The sequence below is a fragment of the Eriocheir sinensis genome, chromosome 28, assembly GCF_024679095.1.
Source record: "Eriocheir sinensis breed Jianghai 21 chromosome 28, ASM2467909v1, whole genome shotgun sequence".
Lineage (NCBI taxonomy): Eukaryota > Metazoa > Arthropoda > Malacostraca > Decapoda > Varunidae > Eriocheir > Eriocheir sinensis.
The window spans coordinates 285,001-305,799 of NC_066536.1; the positions used below are offsets into that span (position 1 = coordinate 285,001).

The 20,799-nt window shown below is 39.4% G+C and overlaps 1 protein-coding gene across 7 annotated transcripts in view; it reads left to right on the forward strand.

The window, feature by feature from the left end:
• Positions 1-20,799, forward strand: part of LOC127004335 (sex-lethal homolog) — a 62,568-nt gene that overhangs the window by 23,865 nt on the left and 17,904 nt on the right. The gene's annotated exons all lie outside the window — the stretch shown is intronic.

Here is a 20,799-nt window from a genome sequence, read left to right on the forward strand (position 1 = left end):
AGTAGTGGAAATTGGATTGTCAACAAAAACTTGGCATGGGCTTTGCAGCCCAACTTGCATGTTGCTGAGTACTTGAACTGGTTTATGTTTCCTGAATTTTTATTCTGTTGCCTTTACGATCAAGAAAGGGCAATACTTTTCCATTTTTCTTCGTTATTGATTTATTAACAAACCCTTACATGGCACATTATGTACCGATATGTTTTGAGTTGGGTGGGCTCTTGGCAGGTAATGTACTGGTACAATCAGGATAGGAAATGTGGTCACAATTTATGACCTGCTATAACTGCTACAGTGGCCGAAAATGAAAGGGAAACGCAAAAGAAATGGAAACTTTGCGGTGTTTCTATTTTCATTGCGAGTTTTACCGTGTTGACTTTTGTGATCGTGTCTGGCAGTGTTGTATGATGGATGAGTAGGGATTAAGTTACCACAAGAAGCAGGAACACGACAGTGGCGTGTGTGCTGTCACAGACAAAGGATTAAGTGTTGTGCTTGTAGCTGGCGTAGTACTGCATTTTCTGTTCGTATATTTTTGTCCATATTTCTCTTTCCTAAGAACAATGGGCATATGACACCTTTCCATAACAAAGAAGACACAGATGGTCACAATGTTTAAAGAGGGGAAAACAATGGGAGAAATATCAAGAGTACTGCGAGTCTCTAAGAAAGCATTCTCAGTCTGGGTCAGTCAGGCTGATTATTCAAATCTCAAGCAGTCACTCTCAGAGAAAAAGGCTTTTTCAGCCATCTATCAATCCCTTTTGTGTTTTTTCTCTGTCTCCTTGAGCCTTTTTCTCTGAAAGTGACTGCTTGAGATTTGGAAAATCAGCCTGACTGACCCAGACTGAGAATGCTTTCTTAGAGACTCGCAGTACTCTTGATATTTCTCCTATCATTTTCCTCTCTTTACATTGTGACCATCTGTGTCTTCTTTGTTATGGAAAGGTGTCATATGCCCATTGATATCAGGAAAGTGAAATACGGACAAAAATATACCCACAGAAAATGTGGTACTACGCCAGCTATGAGCACAAAACTTAATCCTTTGTCTGTGACAACATACACGGCACTATCGTGTTTCTGTTTCTTGTGGTAACTTAATCCCTACTAATCCATCATACAACACTGCCAGACACATGATCGCAAAAGCCAATACGGTAAAACTCGCAATGAAAATAGAAACACCGCAAAGTTTCCATTTCTTTTGCGTTTCTGTTTCATTTGATAGGGTCTGGCACAAATCTTTGCTTTCCAAACTACCCTCCTATGGTTTCCATCCTTCTCTCTGTACCTTTATCTCCAGTTTCTTCTCTGGTCGATCTATCACTGTTGTAGTAGACGGTCACTGTTCTTCCCCTAAACCTATCAACAGTGGTGTCTCGCAGGGCTCTGTCCTATCTCCCACTCTCTTTGTTGTTCATTGATGATCTTTCCAAAATGAACTGTCCTATCCATTCTTATGTCGATGACTCTTCTCTGCATTACTCAACTTCTTTTGATTGAAGGCCAACCCAACAGGAACTATATGATTCTAGGCTGGAGGCTGCAGATCGCTTAACCTCAGAACTTACAATCATTTTCGATTGGGGCAAGAATAAAGTGGTGTCCTTCAAAGCCTCAAAAACTTAATTTCTTCACCTATCAACTCGGCACAACCTTCCAAACACCTATCCCCTATTCTTCGACAACTCTCCTACACTAAACATCTTCGGTCTGTCCTTAACTCGAAATCTCAACTGGAAACTCCATATCTCCTCTCACTAAATCAGCTTCCTCGAGGTTGGGCGTTCTGTATCGTCTCTGCCAGTTCTTCTCCCCTGCACAGATGCTGTCCATATACAGGGGCCTTGTCCGTCCTCGTATGGAGTATGCATCTCACGTGTGGGGGGGCTCCACTCACACAGCTCTCTTGGACAGAGTAGAGTCAAAGGCTCTTTGCCTCATACTGACGGTCTTCTATCTCTTAAATTCTGCAGCCATGTTGCCTTTCTATCTTCTATCGATATTTTCCTGCTGACTACTCTTCTGAACTTACTAACTGCATGCCTCTCCTCCTCCCGTGCCGCCGCTGCACTCAACTTTCTACTCATGCTCATCCCTATACTGTCCAAACCCCTTATGCAGTTGTTAACCAGCATCTTCACTCTCTCATCCCTTACCAGTCATCCCTTACACTAGTAAACTCTGGAACAGCCTTCCTTCATCTGTATTTCCTCCTGCCATTGACTTGACCTCTTTCAAGAAAAGTGTATCAAGACACCTTTCCACCTGAAATTGACCTCTCTTTTGGCTACTCTTTACTTTTGTCTATTGTGGGAACAGCGATTAGCGGGCTTTTTTTTCTTTACACTTTTTGTGGCCCTTGAGCTGTTTCCTTTGTTGTAAAGAAAAAAAAATTGCGGCCACTGTAGAGAGTGGATGTGGCATGAATGATAAACCAGATCCATGACCACTTGCACATACTTGATCACACAACAATTCAGTCAACCTCATGAGAGGGAAGAAATATTTTATATCTTCAGATCTTTCTGAAATTTTTGAGCACCCAGTAACCACTGCAGAAGGATAAAACTATAGTATTTTTTAGTAATATAGACCCTCCATATAGTACATTTCTTTTTAAGGATATTCTCATAATGTGAGATTTAAATTTAGGACACATTTTCTATTGAACAAGCTTATCCTCCATGTAATGCAAATTAGATTAGGGGCATAATATTTTGAAGGACTCTGTGCAGTAGCGAGAGTAGTCAGTCAAACAAAAAAAAAGAAAAACAAGTGAAAAAATGTAGAATAAACACAATAACATGTGGAAACCCACAGACAAGCACGCGTCAGGCAAGAGACGGAGTCCATCCAGAACCCTCATTAGTGTAAGGCAAGAGGAACGCAGCCGCTCATTGGTTGAGTTTATTTTTTGATCGTGTAGACACACAATGAGAATATATAAATTGATTTTCATATTCAACGATTGTTTAAATTTTGTGTACACCAGATGCAACTCATAACTTATTTATCTGAAACTAGGTTCCCTAAATCGCATGACATTCTTCATACCTTTCTGAGCAGTGCTTTGTTAACAAGCACCGACGCCCTCACCACTGCCACCTCACCCTTGCTGCCCTGTTGCACATAACAGTACTCCAGAGCTGTAGAAATTTTTATTTATACAGCTCTGCTCTACTCTGGCTGCCCTATGGTCCCATGGTGTCAATCATTTATGTAAGAATCAATGAGAATCACTGGTCAACTCAGGAACAGCCTTGCTTCATCTGAATCACCTCCATCATACGACATGAGTGCTTTCAAGAAGGGAGTTCTGTCCTATTTCTTATTCTCAAAGCAGGTCTCTTGTGGCCATTCTGTTGAATGCAGATCCTGATTTGATTTTTTCTCTGTCAGTGTTGGGGCACTAAATCAAATCCTGATAAGACTAGGAGTATCATTTATATATTGCTCAAGGACACTAGTCCACCACACCCTAATATGCTCATTGACAACTAAATAAACCATTCTTGTAACTAAAATTTCTTGGGGTAACATCAGATTTCATGTTGACCTTTTAGAATTGCATTAGGAAAATTCCTCTTCAAGTTTCCCAGAAAGCTGGTCTGTTAAGGAAATGCAAGACTATTTTTAATGATGATGAAATGTTTCTAACTGTTTTTTTCCTTCTTTTTGCCCTTTTTTGAGTATTGTGGTCCGGTTTGGATGTCGGCAACTACATCTCATCTCAGACTTTTAGAGCATTCTTTTATCTCAATTAAGTTTCTATTACCCAATCTCAACATGCAATTTTGTCATTGTCAAATGGTTGGTGCTTTGACCTTGTTTTTTAAGATTGTTAATAATAATGAGCACCCTCTTCACAACACGATACTGGCTAAATTTTAGCCAAGTCCCCGGTCACACAGGGAGCGAGAAAGCGAGCGAGAGCGAGAAACTTTAATACATTATAAGTATTGGAGGTGGCCACACTGGCAGCAAACAGGTAATGGTGAGAAAGCGAAAAGAGTTGACGATTAACTTTTCTCGCTTTTGTCGTGCGAGATTGCTCGGTCAGTAGGAGTGACATCTCAGACATGCTTCTATATTATTAGCCGTAACTCAACTCATACACTAGACAGGACAGTTTGGTTAACACAGTTAAATGCAGCAGTAATTGGAGAACTCAAATATGTTTGTGAGAACTTAGTGTAACAGAAACTAAATAAATAGTGACAAGTTGAACTTAAAGAATCACTCTGTAATGTTTATAAACTATTTTACATATAGCTACCATTTGCAGTGGCTATGAAATGTGTACTAAAATAAACAATTCTATCTTATAGAGAAAAGCCGCCTGAATACGATGGTGTATACAGATTTTTCATAAAATGCTAAATAAGTGAAGCACGGAACTATTTATAAAAACTTTTCACCTCATCCCTCGTGTGCGCTGACTGGGATGGGTGCGAAAGGGGTGTATACTTGTTAGGCTATACTGCTCTGCGGGTCGCATTGCTGTGACAACCCTCGCCTCGCCTCGCCTCGTCTCGCTTTTCGTGTGGCCACAGAAATTCGCCTTGCCGCTCTCGCTCGCTTTCTCGCTCCCTGTGTGGCCGTGGCCTAATACAAGCCATAGTTTACAATTTTATGAACGTTCTCTTCAACCAATTTTTAGTGCAACTAACCAATTTTCCTGTTCAGTTAGCCCCAATTTGATTAAAATGTGGACTGCTTCCAGATGAGAATCCTTCTCTTATTGACATAGATAAGTTTAAAGCAAAAGTCAACACCCACCTGTTAAACTCACTACAGTTAGTTCACCCGAGTCTGAAGTGTGCATTATCGTGCAGTGGCAACCTGCAGCCACACAGCATGTCCGATTTCGTGGATACTGTATGCTAGCCTACACATAGCAAACGGTTGTCAGTGTCAATAATATGCAGGCAGCAAGAACAAATACTGTCAATTATAGTCGATTTTGAGTTAAAAAATTATTAGTAATATTGCAAATAGCTGTTTTATTAATATAAAGCCTACTAATTTTCTTGGTGGTGGACAGCTTCAAGGCTGTTTAATAATCATAATCAGCGATCGTGTAAATTAACAAAACAGCTATTTGTAACATTACTAATTTTTTAAAACTCATAATCGACTATAATTGGCGGTATTTGTTATTGCTGCCTGCATATTATTGACACTGATGACTGTTTGCCATGTGTAGGCCAGCATACAGTTTCCACGAAATCGGACACGTCGTGTGGCTGCAGGTTGCCGTTGCGCGATAATGCACACTTTAGACTCGGGTGAACCAACTATAGGTATTGTTTTTGCCCCCCCCCCTCCTTTCTTTCTCCATTCTTCTTACTTTACTCTCATTTTTTTTTTTTTCATGTTCATGTTTGCTCTTGAGAGAATTCAGAATCTATATCAATTTTTTATTTTCCCTTGATGCCCTCCCATGGATTTCAATAATAATAATAATAATAATTATAATAATAATAGTAATAATATACATTTTGTTTTGATTGACTTTAATGGATGAGGTGAATACAGGCTTTAACAAAGCTGAGTTGACTGTGCTAACATTGCCATCTATTTAAAAAGATAGCATTCCTGTTATGTGCTCTTTCTTTCACGCCTAAATTTTTATTGTAGTTTTTGCGTTGAGGTTAAAAGTTGGCCCCATACTTTTCTTGGGCTCCCCTATTTTTTGATACACAAGATGTTGGGAATCAGCTGACTTAGAACATGTTCTGTTTAGTTTAGAATTGCCCCAGTTATTCACAGTACGGCACCAAATATAAATTGCTATACCTTCAGTATGAGGCTTTGTCACAGCTAAGAACTGAGAGAGGAGTAGGAAGTACATTGAATGCAAGTGGTCTGGATGCTTGCAATGAAGCAGACTTCCAAATCAGTATTAACTCACTTAAATCATTCATTTTTACCATTTTACTGTGAAACTGTATGCCTGCAGCAGTACTCAGTATCATCAGTGCCAGTGGTGTTAAAGCTATACATTTTTCCAATCAAAAGTATGACGGCATCTAAAGTGACTTCCCCAACTCTTCTTGTAGCATATTTTACTTTTTTCTCTTTGTTTTTCTATCAGCATACACTGTTTAGCTAATCAAAGATTTCTGTGGTCTTATAGCAGACATTTTTTATATTACGAATTAGAGATTTTGTCATGAGCGAAAATGCCACTTGTTGAAACACTTGTGAAATTACTTGACAAGGGAGATGAATTTTTCCCAACATCATGCCCAGGATTTGAACTTGGTCTCTCGAGACAAGGGACAAACTCTAGTGCCAGACTAAAGGGGCTATTACACTTGGCAAATTTTCCGTGGATCTTCAGTCATAAATCATCGATTTTTGCCTACGTGGACACACTACTGTCGTCTTCCAATCACACTTCCCCCGCGCTCTGTGGTCTTGCCAACGTTGCCAGATTGTCTTACTCAGCCTCTTATATTTACCGACTTCCGACCCAAAAACTGTCTCGCGGACCCTAATAAGGAGATTCTCTTATAATTATCGTTAAAATAGTTAATTCATGATGTTTCTTGGCAATAGTTAGGCATCAGAAACCGGTAAATACTATGCTCTGAGTATGACAATTTGGCAATGGTGGTGTTGACCGACACATTCTCACAACAACAAATATGGCTGACGCCTGACGTGAGTGATGTCCCTGTTTGCACTCCCGTTTTCACTCAAAGTGACACTCGATTCATACAAGCAGCAGAAATAGAAAAGAATGTGGAGGCAGCAATAGCTTGCAAGAAGAGAGGAGGGCAGTGAAGTGATGCAGCTGTTGCAAGAAGTGCGTCTAGAAGACGAGGAAGGCATGTCCCGTATTTTCTCAATTAAAGTGACCTCAGAGGCCTTGGTCCAGGCAACAACACTCATAACTGAGCAAATGTATAGGGACACTAGGGTGTAGCATCCTCTTCTCTTTTCTTGTTATTGCTGATGATGATTATGAATACCGTCGTCCTTCGGTGAAATCTACCGTAGCTACAGAAGACCGTGGACACGTCAGAAAACCATGGAAATGAGAACCACGCCAGTGGAAATCGTGGTTTGACTGAAGTTCCACGGAAATGTTGCCCAGTGTGATAGCCCCTTAAGGGTACCTCACGTAAGATCATCCTAGTACTCATTTGCGTCTCAGGTCTTTACAAATGGAAGGTATATAAAGGATTCATGAGCATTGTATGGATGAATAAGAACATATTGACTAATTAACAGCAAAGGTAGGTTTTCTTCATTAGTTTAACATAAAAAAAAGGAAAAATAATTTTACGGCACTTTACTGATGTGTAGGTCAAAATTTTCATACTGGAACCCATGACAATGTTAGAGAGTTTTGTCAAAGGAAGGAGGGAAGAACTCAGATATCTAGGTGTAATAACTGGAATAATTAATGGCTCTTATGATGCTCTGTGAAATTGTTTTAACAACCGAAAAACTGTGGTGCAATGGTATTTTGCATCACTAGCTTGTCATGAAAGTTTTGTTGACAGGGTTGTCATGGTTTAATTATTCAAACAATATCAACAGCTTGTGATAATTCCTAGAGCCGAGTTGTGAAGTAGGAGAGGGATTTTTTTTTTTTCATGCACTTGATAAGCTGATTAGCTCTATCTCCTTCCAAAATTTTCACAGGGACTTTGAGAAAATACTCCCAGAACCTTCCAATAACACTAGGGAGGCTAACTCTAACCTGACTCGAAAGGGGGTTAAGAAGTAGTTACACCAGTGAACTAGACTAAGTTATTGAGCAAGTGGACCAAGGAGAAAAAAGGAGCACATATTAGCAAATTTTTATTTAGCCAGGAATCCAATATTTTTTTTATCATAGAAACAATACCCTAACTTTTGCAGATTCATGTTTCACTCATGTGAAACTAATAAACCTTGAAACTTGATTCACCACTATTTTAATTTTTTTTTTGCAAACTGTTGAGTGTATCTATTGGGAATCTGATAAAAGGGCCACCCTCAAATACAGTATATAAATATATCAGTTGAAGCTGAGAGGCAGCCAGATTTTAATTTCTGAGAAATTTTTCATAAACTGTGGCATCACTTCTCATCCTGACTCTATATGGCAAGCCTAGCTACTCCTCTTCACTGTAGCATGGAATACCATGCTTTGAAAACAGCTTTGGTTAAACAAAACAAAAACAAAAAAAGAAAAAAACTGACACGCATGACATGTGTATAGGTTAAAGAAACTGGATGAACATGCACAAAAATTGGGTCATGATATGACAGGATCTTTAATATGACATGGTATAAAGACTGGACACTAATGTCAATTATAAATAAATGTGCAACAGTCATGATACCTTTGTACTCATTTTAGTACTCTTGTGACCACCGTAAAATGGATTTTTCGTAAGTGCTGACATTTTCCTTGCAAGAAAAAAAGTTTTTATAGTTTGCTGGAAAATACTGTGCATAGAAAGGCTGTAATGGAGTGACAATTGGAATTAGCAGCTAGGTGTTGGTGGGGCATTATGGCAGTTTTTTTTATGAAACAATTGAGGGTTACTGGTTGGTTGACTAATAATTCAAATTGTGTGGCATGTGATGTTCAGAGCTTGACTTACTAGTGATTTTTTTATTATTGATATTACTTCGACTAGTACAGCTTATTATTATTATAATTGTTATTATTATTATTATTATTATTATTATTATTATTATTATTATTATTATTATTGTCATTACCATCATCATTATCATCATCATTATGCTATCAACCATATCGAAAACTAAACTGCATGATGTACAATGCAAATCTTAGTTTGTTATTGTAATTGTTATTATCTATTATTATATAATGTTATTATTTGATCATATCATCATCATCACCACTTCTATAACATTGTTACCCTAATAATTAATTGTTATTAATATGTTTGTTTTTAAATTTTTGAAGAATATTATTATGATTATTATATTTACAGAGATATCTATGTATATCTGATATTTATTTTTATACAAATTTTTGTCAGTGATGTTTATGACACCTGATGTATTAATATTAAGATCTATTTTTTTTTATGTCGTCAAGTTTTTATTTTAATGGGTCAAGAAGAGTTTACCATCCACCAGCTCCAAAAGTTTGTAGTTAATGAGGTATAGGGAGAAGGCAGAAAGGTAGATACTTGTATTCTACTTGTATGTTACTATGGGATTTAAGGTACGTCTGTAACTGTGCTTTCTGGGCGAAGCCAGACGGAGGTAACGACCCACCTTTTGTTTAGTTCTCTAGGTGAGAAGTCTGTGGACCTTAGCAAACTTACAGAATGAATATGAATTTTTCACTTTGCTGAGTGTTATTGATGTTTATTATGATTATGATTATTATTATTGTTCTTCTTATTCTTATTCTTCTTATTATTATTTTTATTGTTACGCATTTCCTATTATACCTCTAGCTAATACTTCATTGATTATCAGTTATCGTATTCAAAAAGTATCTTGTTTTTCAGTCAGTTAATCTGGGTTTTATGACTCATAATTATTTTAATTGTCCTACATGCTTCTAGTATCTCAGTGTGTTCATTATAATATTTTCCTTGATTGCAAATTATAAATTTTTTTCATTGATTTATTTGACATTTTACGATACACAGATAAATTTTTTTACATTATTTTTCTATATTTACATTTCACTTTTGGTGTACAGTATTTGATTTTTGCCTCATGCAGATTAAATGATTAATACAGATAAATACTTAACTACACTGGTAATTTTTTCATTAGTGGGATTAGCTGATACTTTGTGCATGGTAATTATCTGTGTTAAACAGCTTTATGTAGAAAGTAATTTATTACAAGCATCTATCTGCTATGTGGCAGGAAACTATAATTTCTCACAAAAAAAAAAAAAAGTTTGAAACTGCATTTGATTGAGGGAATAATAATGATTCTATCAGATCAGGTCAAGCAACTAGTACACATTTCACTTCACAAGGAATCGCATAATTATGGTTTGATATTCTCAGGGTTTTATTGATTCTTACTCATGCTTCCAAGTCTAGTATTCTAGATACTACAAATGTTGGGCGGGATTTAGGGCTGTTCATTGGGAAGTTTTCATCGATGCATAGTGTTAAACATAGTTTTCATATTGGTACTCTAAAGCTTTTGGCTGTAATTTTAAAGTATTCAGTATATTTTTAGTAGTGAGCTGTATCTCAGGTTAGTGTGTCAGTGATTTACACATGCTATTCATACACACAAGCATCTCAGTACTTCGTTCTCATTCCTCAGGAGCAATAATAACTAGGTTTCTTCTCATTCCTATCTATCTTTTTCCATGGCTAGTAAAGACAATTAGGGCTGTTGGGTTGATTTAGCTAACCCTAAAGTGACAGGTATTGTCTTCATAGTATGTTCTTGAAACAATGTAAAAAGCAGCTGCTATTTTTTCTTTTGTTTATTCATATTGTATGAAGGGTTTTAACTCACTAAACATAGTGCTGAAATGCAAATTACAATACGTTGTGTAGTAGTCATTCTTGGGGGTGGGAAACAATAAGGGTGTGAGCTGCTGTCATGAAACACTACTCTGGGATGATGGATGCACTACAACCAAAAGGATGGTGATGAGGATAGCAAACTGCCATTTTCTTCACATGCTCTTTCCTCTTCATGACTGGATGTCAATATGATTTGGTCTGAAATAATTTAAGCAGCATATACTTTACTCATATTTACTCCTCCTCAGAGCTGAATTGGGATGGTAGAAGGTTTTGAAGGGATTGTGAAACAAAAACCCAGGTAATGGCAACGAGGGTGAATGGTGAGGGGATGAAGGCAAGATGGGAAGGATGGGAAAGATAATGCAGGATGTGGGGAAACACAATTGGAAGAGGAAGTGTTAGGTGAAGAGTTAGGAAAAGCTGGTGCAGGATGATTGTAGGAAGGTGAGGAATGGGGCTGTCATGGAGGTACAATGAATGGAGAGGCCTGAAGCTCCGTGGCTTGAAGCCAGTGAACTGTCAGTCAGCCTTATTGTTGTAGGAAGGTATTTGTTGTCAGTTAGCAGAAGTGACTCCAATATGGCATTTCTGACGAGTACAGGTAACTCTCGATTTACGCGAGTATTGCGTCCTTGAAGAGGTCGCTTAAATCAAAAACAATGTAAATCAAACAAGAGGTAGGTTTCTGTCGAAAAATAAATACAGTATTTTATGCGGTATAGCACACCGGACTATAGCACCCCAAACTTTAAGACAACAATTTTGAAAAAAAAAGTTCTTAAAATGCTCAAATATGTACGGGTTAAAGAACATTGACAATGTAGTTTCCCAAAATTTATATATTTTTGGTGTAATCTTTACTGCTTGAATTGACAAGTGTCCTTGAGTAAAGCAGTGAAATGGCGGCCGAGCTGGTGTTGTGAGAAATACATCCCCGTAAACATACTGATGATGCACAGCTTCTGATATCATAATAAGCATATTATTCTCACCATCACTCGTAGGTTATGACAGACAACTAGGCGAGACACAATTCACACGGTTCTGGTGACACGCAGCATGCAGCTGTTTGTTGTTTGGGTGTGGTTGTGTGGTTTTCAAACAATGTAAATGGCGGCCGAGCTGGTGTTGCGAGAAATATCTCCTCGTACATACTGATTATGTACAGCTTCTGAGATCATAATAAGCATATTATTCTCACAGTCACTCATAGGTTATGACAGACAACTAGGCAAGACACAATTCACGCGGTTCTGGTGACACGCGGTATTCAGCTGTTTGTTGTGTGGGTGTGGTTGTGTGGTTTGTAAACAATGCAAATGGTGGCCGGGCGTGAAATAACTCCTCGTACAAGACTCATGATGTACAGTTTCTGATATCATATTTACCCCATTATTCTCACTAATATTAATAATTAATAATGAACACATGGATATTTTTTTCCAATATGATTCTTTTATGTAGCTTGTACTGCTCCTTAGTCATACAATCGTAAGCCAACTGTGACATCAAGGTCAAGATAATACAAATGGCGCCCGACGGAAAAACGGGATAACAGCAAGGCATGGCCGATCCTCCACTGATTTAATTTTTGTATAGTAGTTATTTGATCACCCTGTATTCTATGGTAACATGTTATAAGACAGCCATGGAATATGAAGGATCATTAACAATAATAAAGGTAAGTTTGCAGTTGTTATTGGACAAGACGAAACACAGACCCTTAAAAACACTCCAAAGAAGAAAAAATCATTAAAAATTTGTTCATTCGGCATATAACATGCAGGGCTAAACTTTCAGGCATTTTTTATGTGAAAAAGGTGTGCGTTATACATTCAGTGGAGAGAGAGAGAGAGAGAGAGAGAGAGAGAGAGAGAGAGAGAGAGAGAGAGAGAGAGAGAATATCCATATCACCGAGATATCCAATCAGGCACTCAGTCTCAGCCTCACTCGTCTGAGAAAGAAATGAGGGACAGCATGAGCGCCTGGCTAGTATTGGTACCAGTACCGTACCATATAGCTGGTACCGTTAGTACCGGTACTGGTACCGTTACCTGCCCACCCCTATCGTTGAGTAACGTGGCAGCGTGGGTACTGTATTGTTGTTCAAGTGGCGTGCGGGAAGAACTGAGCTCAGCTGTGTGGCTGCGGCGCCGTGTGAGTCCAGTTGCGTGAGACATATGGTGGCCACTCCATAAAATATCGCGTATAAGTGGAAAAAACGTGTAAATTAAACATTGATTTGGATTTTGGACCCTGCGTTATTTAAAAAACGAGTAAAACAAACCCGCGTAAATCGAGAGTTACCTGTATAAACCTACCCATGGAAGTAGGGAGGGGTAGGATCATGGAGGAGGTAGGATGGTAGGATAAGGAACTGGTTAGAGCAGGCATGCTCTGCCTTGCCTCCCAACAAACTATGGCAGGCAAGGCCAACAAATCTGGCTTCATTTGACAGAACAGTACGTATGTGTGGCTTATGGCCTGTCCACCCATCCTACCTCCATGGGTGCTGTGATGAGGATTTGTGTTGTGGTGAAGAACTAGGTGAGGAAGGGTATTGTGGTGAAGAATAAGAAGAGTGAGAACACCAAGAACACACTTTTCACCCCATGCACATGTCTGACGTGTATCCACTTGTGACTAAAGCCTGTGGTGGAGTAATAGTACAGCATAGGTGGTGAAATGACATCGTTGCTCTCTATATCACTCATTACTGCTGTCTCTGCTCATACTGTAATCATTACAGCTCAGAATTATACTTGTTTTATACATATACAGTCGAGTCGCGTATGACACGGTTAACTGGTTCTGAGTAACGGCCGCGCCATAGGAATAACTAAACCTATGGAGAAAATACAATTTGGTTCTGGCCCTTACCATTTTGCCCTACCCCCACTTTTTTTTTCCCCCCTGTTCTAGCTCGAGTACATTTGTAGGCATTATCTGCCTTTTGATGTTGTTCAGTCTGATCCCACGCTCACCACCTTATTCACTCGGCCACCGCCGACACCCAATTTTCGTACGTATGGGGAAAATATTTCATCAGGTGAGCTGATAAAGACTATAGTAACCGAAGGATGGGACAGCAGATAAAGGGAGGAGGGCTAGTTGGTTAGCAGATGCTATTGTAGTTACAGGGTGCGGCTGATTTAAAAACTATTCTCAGTTGGTCCCCGTGGATTTCTGACCCTCTGACCTTGTCCGTTTTATCTGAAGTCCGTTATAAGTGGGTCTGTTATATCGAGGGTTTACTGTATATGCAAATTTAAATTAAAAGATGGGTTGGAGCAAAAGAGTGGTGGGGCAGGCTTTTCATTGTGGAGACAGTGAATTTTTTGTAAATGATTCCATGTAGTGCAGGCAGCTCAGGTGGGGTGGGATGGAGCAGGGCACAGCAGGTCAGGAGATATAATCTTTTTGCTAGCCCTTGAATTTATATTCCAAATATTCCGAAACTTTGTTTGACCTACCTTTGGCTCTATTACTTTGATACTCAAAACTGCCTTCGGCTGAGTTAGTTTAATACACAAGGGGTTACTGTGGTCCCTCGTGATATGAATTCCTCACATTGATCAGAAAGTGATTAGTCATTTACTGATGGCGTCATGTCACGGGTGTAATGGGGATAAATTCCTTTCCATTCAAATATAATGGATTAATCATTAAGAGATCCTCAATATATTTGTTTAGATTATATGATAGTCTGTTTCCTTAGGAAATGACAGGCGGCCACACACCTTAGTTTCGTGCAGTTTTGATTGGTCAAGTGGCTGCTAATCATCTCACTGGAAACCATTATCAGAGGATGTCGAGTTGTCTCAGTGCAAACGACCTTGGACCTGAGTATTAGACAAAGTTGTTGATCGAAGTTGTTGTGGAGTATCTGTTGTGTGACGACACCAAGGTCACTGATCTTGTTTTTGCTGGTGATGCAGTACTTGCAAAATTACTAGAGGTTCTGGTGATGACTCTCTAAGTGCTGCATAAGGTGGTGAAGCCACTGGGTCCAGTCATTTGGAGGCTTTCTGAATGACACAGTTCAGTCTGTTCATGCATGTGGTAACGACAATGAGGTCACCAAAAGTTTACATACCTTGGTTGTGTTAGCGTAGTGCATCACGTTGGTGAGTTTTTCCAGTTAAGTCACTTGACTGATTGGCCTGGCCCACAGTATTATGGACTTGCTGAATGCGAGTATATAGTGTTGTCAATATCTATGCAGGTGGACAAAAATATAAATCATAGATTTGTCATTTTTACTCCCTGTCTTACAGTATAGCTGTGAGACACAGACACTGAATAATAACATGGTGAGGCATGTTTATGCCTTTGGTACCAAATACTTTCACAAGATCTTTGGGTTTCGCTTGAAGGACTTCATGCCAAACCAGTGATTGCTCTGTGAAACTGAGTCAAGACTTGTTCATAGCTTAGTCTGTCAATGCCATTTTTTGGCTATATGGGCACGATGCATGCTTCCTGGATGCCGATCCTGCTTTTAGAGTTGTTTATAAAGGAGACAACCTTGAGTGGAGAAGACCAAGGAGATGCCCACGGAACTTGTGGCTGGGGCAAGTATATATGTCTTGACAGGAGTGACTTAGAATAGGAAGGGTAACTGAGTAGGGGACTTGCTTTAAGGGACCATCAGGGATACAGGTTATTTGTTTTATTTTTTATTTTTTCGGTGCTGCCTGTAGCGCCAGTAGGCTTTTTTGAGGGGTCTCTTTGACGACCCCAGCCAGTTAGTGGCACAGGCGAATTTTATTTATAGTTGCTGCTGTGATGTGTGTGCTTGGCCCATGCTGCCCCTGGTGCTCTTCTTGACTGAAGTCACTGAAGTTAGGGTTGATTGAAGATCTGGGCACCATGTGGGTAATCCTCTGCCACTCAGCAATGGCTTGAAAAATCCGCATGCTTTGGTGGGAGTCGAACCTAGGTCCATGGGCTCACCACTCCCGCGTGCTGACCACTTGGCCACCGCCTCCCCGGTGCTCCCTGTTAGTTCGTTATGGGGCAGAAAACATTAACATGAGAGCTTGCAATTGAAAATTGGTCAATTAGTACTGGAATAAGTGCCGAGAAATAGGTGTTGCTCCAAATATTAACCCTACTCCTATTAGGCCTATTATATTTGTTAAGGTCTCATAAAGAATGTGAAATGTAGATTTTATTTATTGTAAATCTGTTATATCTCTTCAAGTTTTGAAGCGTGGATGACCCTAACAACCCTGCTTTTGATTTTTTGATTTTTTGATTTTTTGATTTTTGATTTATTTATTTATTTATTTATTTTTTTTTTTTTTAGTTAGAGACCTATAACTTTGAAACTAAGAATGGAGGGATATTTTCTCATATAATATTTCGTGCTCTTCCAAGAAATCTGAACCAGTGGAGTGAGCCTGGTTGTTTTGAGTTTGAAGTTCTGAATTTGAAAAAAAGTTATACAGTCGTCCCACAAATAGTACGGGGGTTAGGGAGCCTGGACCCCCGTACTATTCGAAAATCCTTATAAAATTAGTGCCCCCCTAGAAACACTCTTGGGCACTCCTACGGAATCCGAGTCCTGCCAGGCTCAGCTGTTACCCACGGGCCCAAGTTGCCAGTTACACATTTTCTGCTGCAGTCACAGTGTAGTGTTACCACGCTGGGGGTGTCGAAGGGGGCGAAGCCCCCCTGTTAGAGGTCAGGATATTTAAAATTCGGTTGGAGTAGTTTAAATATTTGTCCCTTAACTATATAATATGGAGGCGTAATGTCGTATTTTGGAGGCGCGGAGTCAATCTCCACAATTACCATTACGTATCTTATTTCAAGTATGAATTAGAGAGCAATAGAAACTGTGGTAGAGAGTAAGAGAGAGTGTGAGTGTATGACATGGCTCGCTCGCTGACAATGTGGAAGGTAGCGTTGCCAGGATGGCTCCGTTGCCCAGCGTGGAAACTACAGCAGAAAATGCATAACTGGTAACTTTAGCTGGCGAGTTGAAGCTCAGCCAGGCGGGACCCGGATTCACGTAATAATCTCTCCCTACTGCAACTTAACTCATACCAAAACGTGACTACTTCTAAATCTGAATTCTTTTGGAAGGTGAATACTTTTCTTGAACATTTTGGGCACATTCAGTAGGTGTTTTGGCTTGTCTCTTGGGTCCCATGTTCATGTTATGTGGTAATGGAGAGGTGTACCACACACACAGACTTAGAGAAAGCGCATAGGTTTCAACCTGGCAAACCAGTGTTCCTGATTTTGTGCACACACGGACTGAGGGGATGTGCATGGGTGGCAGTCTGGTAGAACAGTGTTGCCACTCACGCCATGGCTACTTGATGTGACGAGCGGGAAATTTAAAAATCCTAAAAAAAACTTCTATGACAATCCATATCAAACCGAAACTGTACTATTTGAGGGACGACTGTATTTGGAAAAAAAACTCGTTCAAAGTTTTAAAAGTGATCAACAATTGGATATTATGTTAAAAAATTGTTAGTTTTCACCAACCTGGGGATGTTGGATTGGGAATTTTTGCCTCAGGGAGTATTCTGTAATACTTTTGGGATGCTTCCTGCAAAGTGCTGGGATGGTCAGATTTTCAGCCTTGTGAGTCTTATGCTGCTTTTAAATATTTTCAATCTACTTAGGCCAGTTTTAAAAACATACTGAAATTCAAGGATGAGTTGGGCCATAAATGCAGGTTTTGTCTTTCAACTTCATGACAGGTAACTTTTGGTTCTTATGTATAAATTTAACTCCATTGTCCCCAAGCTATTCCTGAGGAATTATAATAAAATTGCAATTCAGTTTAATCTTTTAAATATTTTAATCTACGTCATGGAGTCAGTTGATGTAAAGCCACATAAAGGTGAAAAATTGCACCAACATTATGGAAGACAGAAGGCAGTTTCACTCAGTTTCATGGCATTAAATACTAGTATTGTACTCTTCTTTTTTATATATGTTTATAGGGTGTAATCTATTACTGTCTAATAGTCCTGGAACATATCTCATTCAAACCAGTGTTAAAGTTGTTTCACTTCTGAATGAAGTTTTCTGAAATGCAATCACATCAGATAGTGCGGGAGACAAGAAGTTTAAAAGTTCCCATTCTCCTTTCTTAAACTTTTGCTGCAAAATAGTTACTTTTAGTCACTTCTCTGAACTAATCTTTTATCATCATCTTCCTTGTAATTATTACTACTATTTTCATTTATTAGGAGACTATTTAGACTACCCACTCTGTCTACAGAAGTAGGGTAGATTATAGTGCTCTATGAAAATTATTATTATTATTATTATTATTATTATTATTATTATTATTATTATTATTATTATTATTATTATTATGGTGATGAATATAGAGGCTCATGAAACATTTGTCACATCTATTTTTGTGCAGTATACAGTTGAACCTCAGAACTTGAACACCTCAAAACTCAAATAACTTTGAATCTGGACACTTTTTCAAGAAAAATTTGTCTCAAAACTCGAATTTTCCTTCCAACCATTTTTCAGCCATCAACACTCATATTCTACGGGAACACTCTTAACTCGTGTGTTTTCACTGGAAGAAAGGTTCACTAGTAAACTTTGAACATTTTCTCTAATTAAAATGAAAAAAAAGAATTGTGACATTATTAAAATACTAATGATTTAGATATTTGCGTGTTTCTCTGTTCAAATTCAAAGAAGCCAGATGATGGTCACTTTATATCTCTTTGGGTACGCAATATGTGTCACCTTGTTTACATTTCAGTTCATTTTTTGCTCCTATTCATGAGGAATCCCTGCAACTTACTTTGTGTTCTTGCTATTAATTTTGGTATTTTTGTTTAGTAACATCCCTGTACAGTCGTGGGACACAAGTGTTGACACAGTTTCCAAAATATTTCGGACGGCGCTGGTGAAAGACCGCAACTATCCAGCAGAGCTACATTTGAGTTATATGTGACGTATGTGTGTGTGTGTGTGTGTGTGTGTGTGTACAAGGATCAAAGAGAGTGGGTGTGGGTATGAGAGATATATGATCTAAGGGGGGTCGAGGTGGTTTAGATTAGGTTTAGGTTTAGGTTAGGTTTGGTTGGTTTAAATTTATTCAGCACGTGGTATGGGGTGGCGGAAATACGAAGCACGGAACGGGACATGGCCAGTGTTGCGAGAAATACCTCCTTGCTGAAATAAGTCGCACTGCTGTGCACCACGCATGTGTACTAGGGGAATACACTGCAGGAAAAACATTAATTTGCCTGGTTTTGTTCTAGTTTGTCCACTTGTGATCTTTGTGAGTGGTGAGTGAAATATAGAAACAGTAAGGAAGTTGAACCTCTCTGCGAGCTATTTTGCGGCTGTGGCAGCAGATAGCCATGGATGCACAACAGGCAATTGGAAAGTCAATCATTTAGTGATTTCCAAAGAAAAATATCATCTCCATGATAAACAGCATCATATTGTAAAACTGTAGCGAGCACATTTTTTTGTGAACCACAAAACCAGTCCATAAAATTATGTTTTTCAAGGGTCGTCCTGAAATATGTGTCAAATACGCATTGTGACGTCCCTTCCCCCTTCATCCTGCCTTCACCAGCAGTGGGCAGTGGCTGTTAGTCATGGCAGGCTTGAGAAATTTTAGGGTTGCCACTCGTTCCTTAAAATATGGATTCATTCTGTATTGGAGAATGGGATGTCACATTCCTTAATTTTTTTTATTTTTAGCTCAAGGTGGCAACCATAACTGAGACTATTCCCATTGTTTTCTGCTTTGAGCACTCTCGTCATGTGGCGAACAAAGGGAACCCGCCCTCACGTCTTCGACTTGTACAAAGCGCCAGTCCACGTTGAAAGACCGTCTTAGTTGACTAGGCTGATGTCAGCCAATAGAGTCGATCTGTCTGCATCCTCCCCTCCCCTTCATGAGCCGTCACCTGGCAAGGGTCTGTGGTCCCTCCTTGGAGGGACGTACGCGCTTAACCCTAACAGCCTCCATATAGCCTGTGTCCCCACCCGTGAAGTGGCGACAAAAGAAAAATAAGTTATATGTCAGCATTTCAAAAACTTTTGGATTTTGTAATTTCGTATAAAGAATTCTCAACCTGTATATAGTTGGTATGTACATATAGTACAAATTAAAATTTTAAGCACAGAAAGGTGAAGAAAAGGCACATTCCCTGATAATACTGTCTTAAGGAAATTTTGAGTAGTTCAGGTTAACAGTTGATGGTAAATTGCCTTCTTTCAGCGTGCTTTATAATTCATGCGTGTATTATTAGCACAATGATGCTATGTCACTGACCACATACCCAAATCCTTAGATCAAGTGTAGCACCATGAAAATGATTTACATGATGATGAATTGAATGTGAAACAGAATGCAAAATTATTTTGAATGGTGAAGAAATGGAGGAGGACAATGAGTTTAAGTACCTTGGATCAGTTATGTGTAAGCATGGAGGGAGAGATAAGAGAAAGGGCATTGCAAGGAAGAAGGGTGGTAGGGTCTTTGGGATGAATCATGAATGGCAGAAGTGTAAGCTTGGAGGTAAAGAGGGATTTGAGAAATACAGTAATAGTACCAACCCTCACGTATGCAAGTGAAACGTGGGCCTGGAATGAAAGTCAGAAGTCTAGAGTTCAGGCAGTGGAAATTAGTTATTTGAGGAGTGCTTTTGGTGTGAGTAAAGTGGATGGAATGAGTAATGAAAGTGTGTACGAGTGTTTTGGAATGTGTCACAGGGGTGAAGGGAAGAAGTGTGGAGTGGTGGAAGAAGTGAAGCAACAGACTTTAAAGTGGTTTGGCCACATGGAGCGAATGGAGGAGAGTAAGATGACCAGAAGGGTGTATGTGAGTGAGATAGAGGGAGGGAATGCTAGAGGACGACCTCCAGTGAAATGGAGGGATTAGGGTGCAAGAGTACGTTAGGGAAAGGGGGGAAAGATCTTTGAGAAACTTTGAGCAGGCAAGGAGGGAGTGTCTGAATAGAGAAAGTTGGAAGCTCTTTTGCCATGGCCATCCCCTGGTGGGAGCTCCTAGGAGCAGGCGTCTATGAAATGATGATGATGATGATGATACAATAAACCCCGCTTAAGTCGGACCCGAATAAGCCAGATATCGGATAAGTCGGACCCTTTCAGGAGATTCCCCCCCCACTGTTCTATCCCAAGTGCACCGGTAGGCATTTTTATTTGCCCTTCGATTGAGTAATTTTAAGCCACTCGGCTTGTATACTGGCTAAAATAGCCCTGATAGCTCTTACATCGTCTGAGTCATTTGAGGAGTTGTCCGAGCCGTTGGAGACGTGAAACG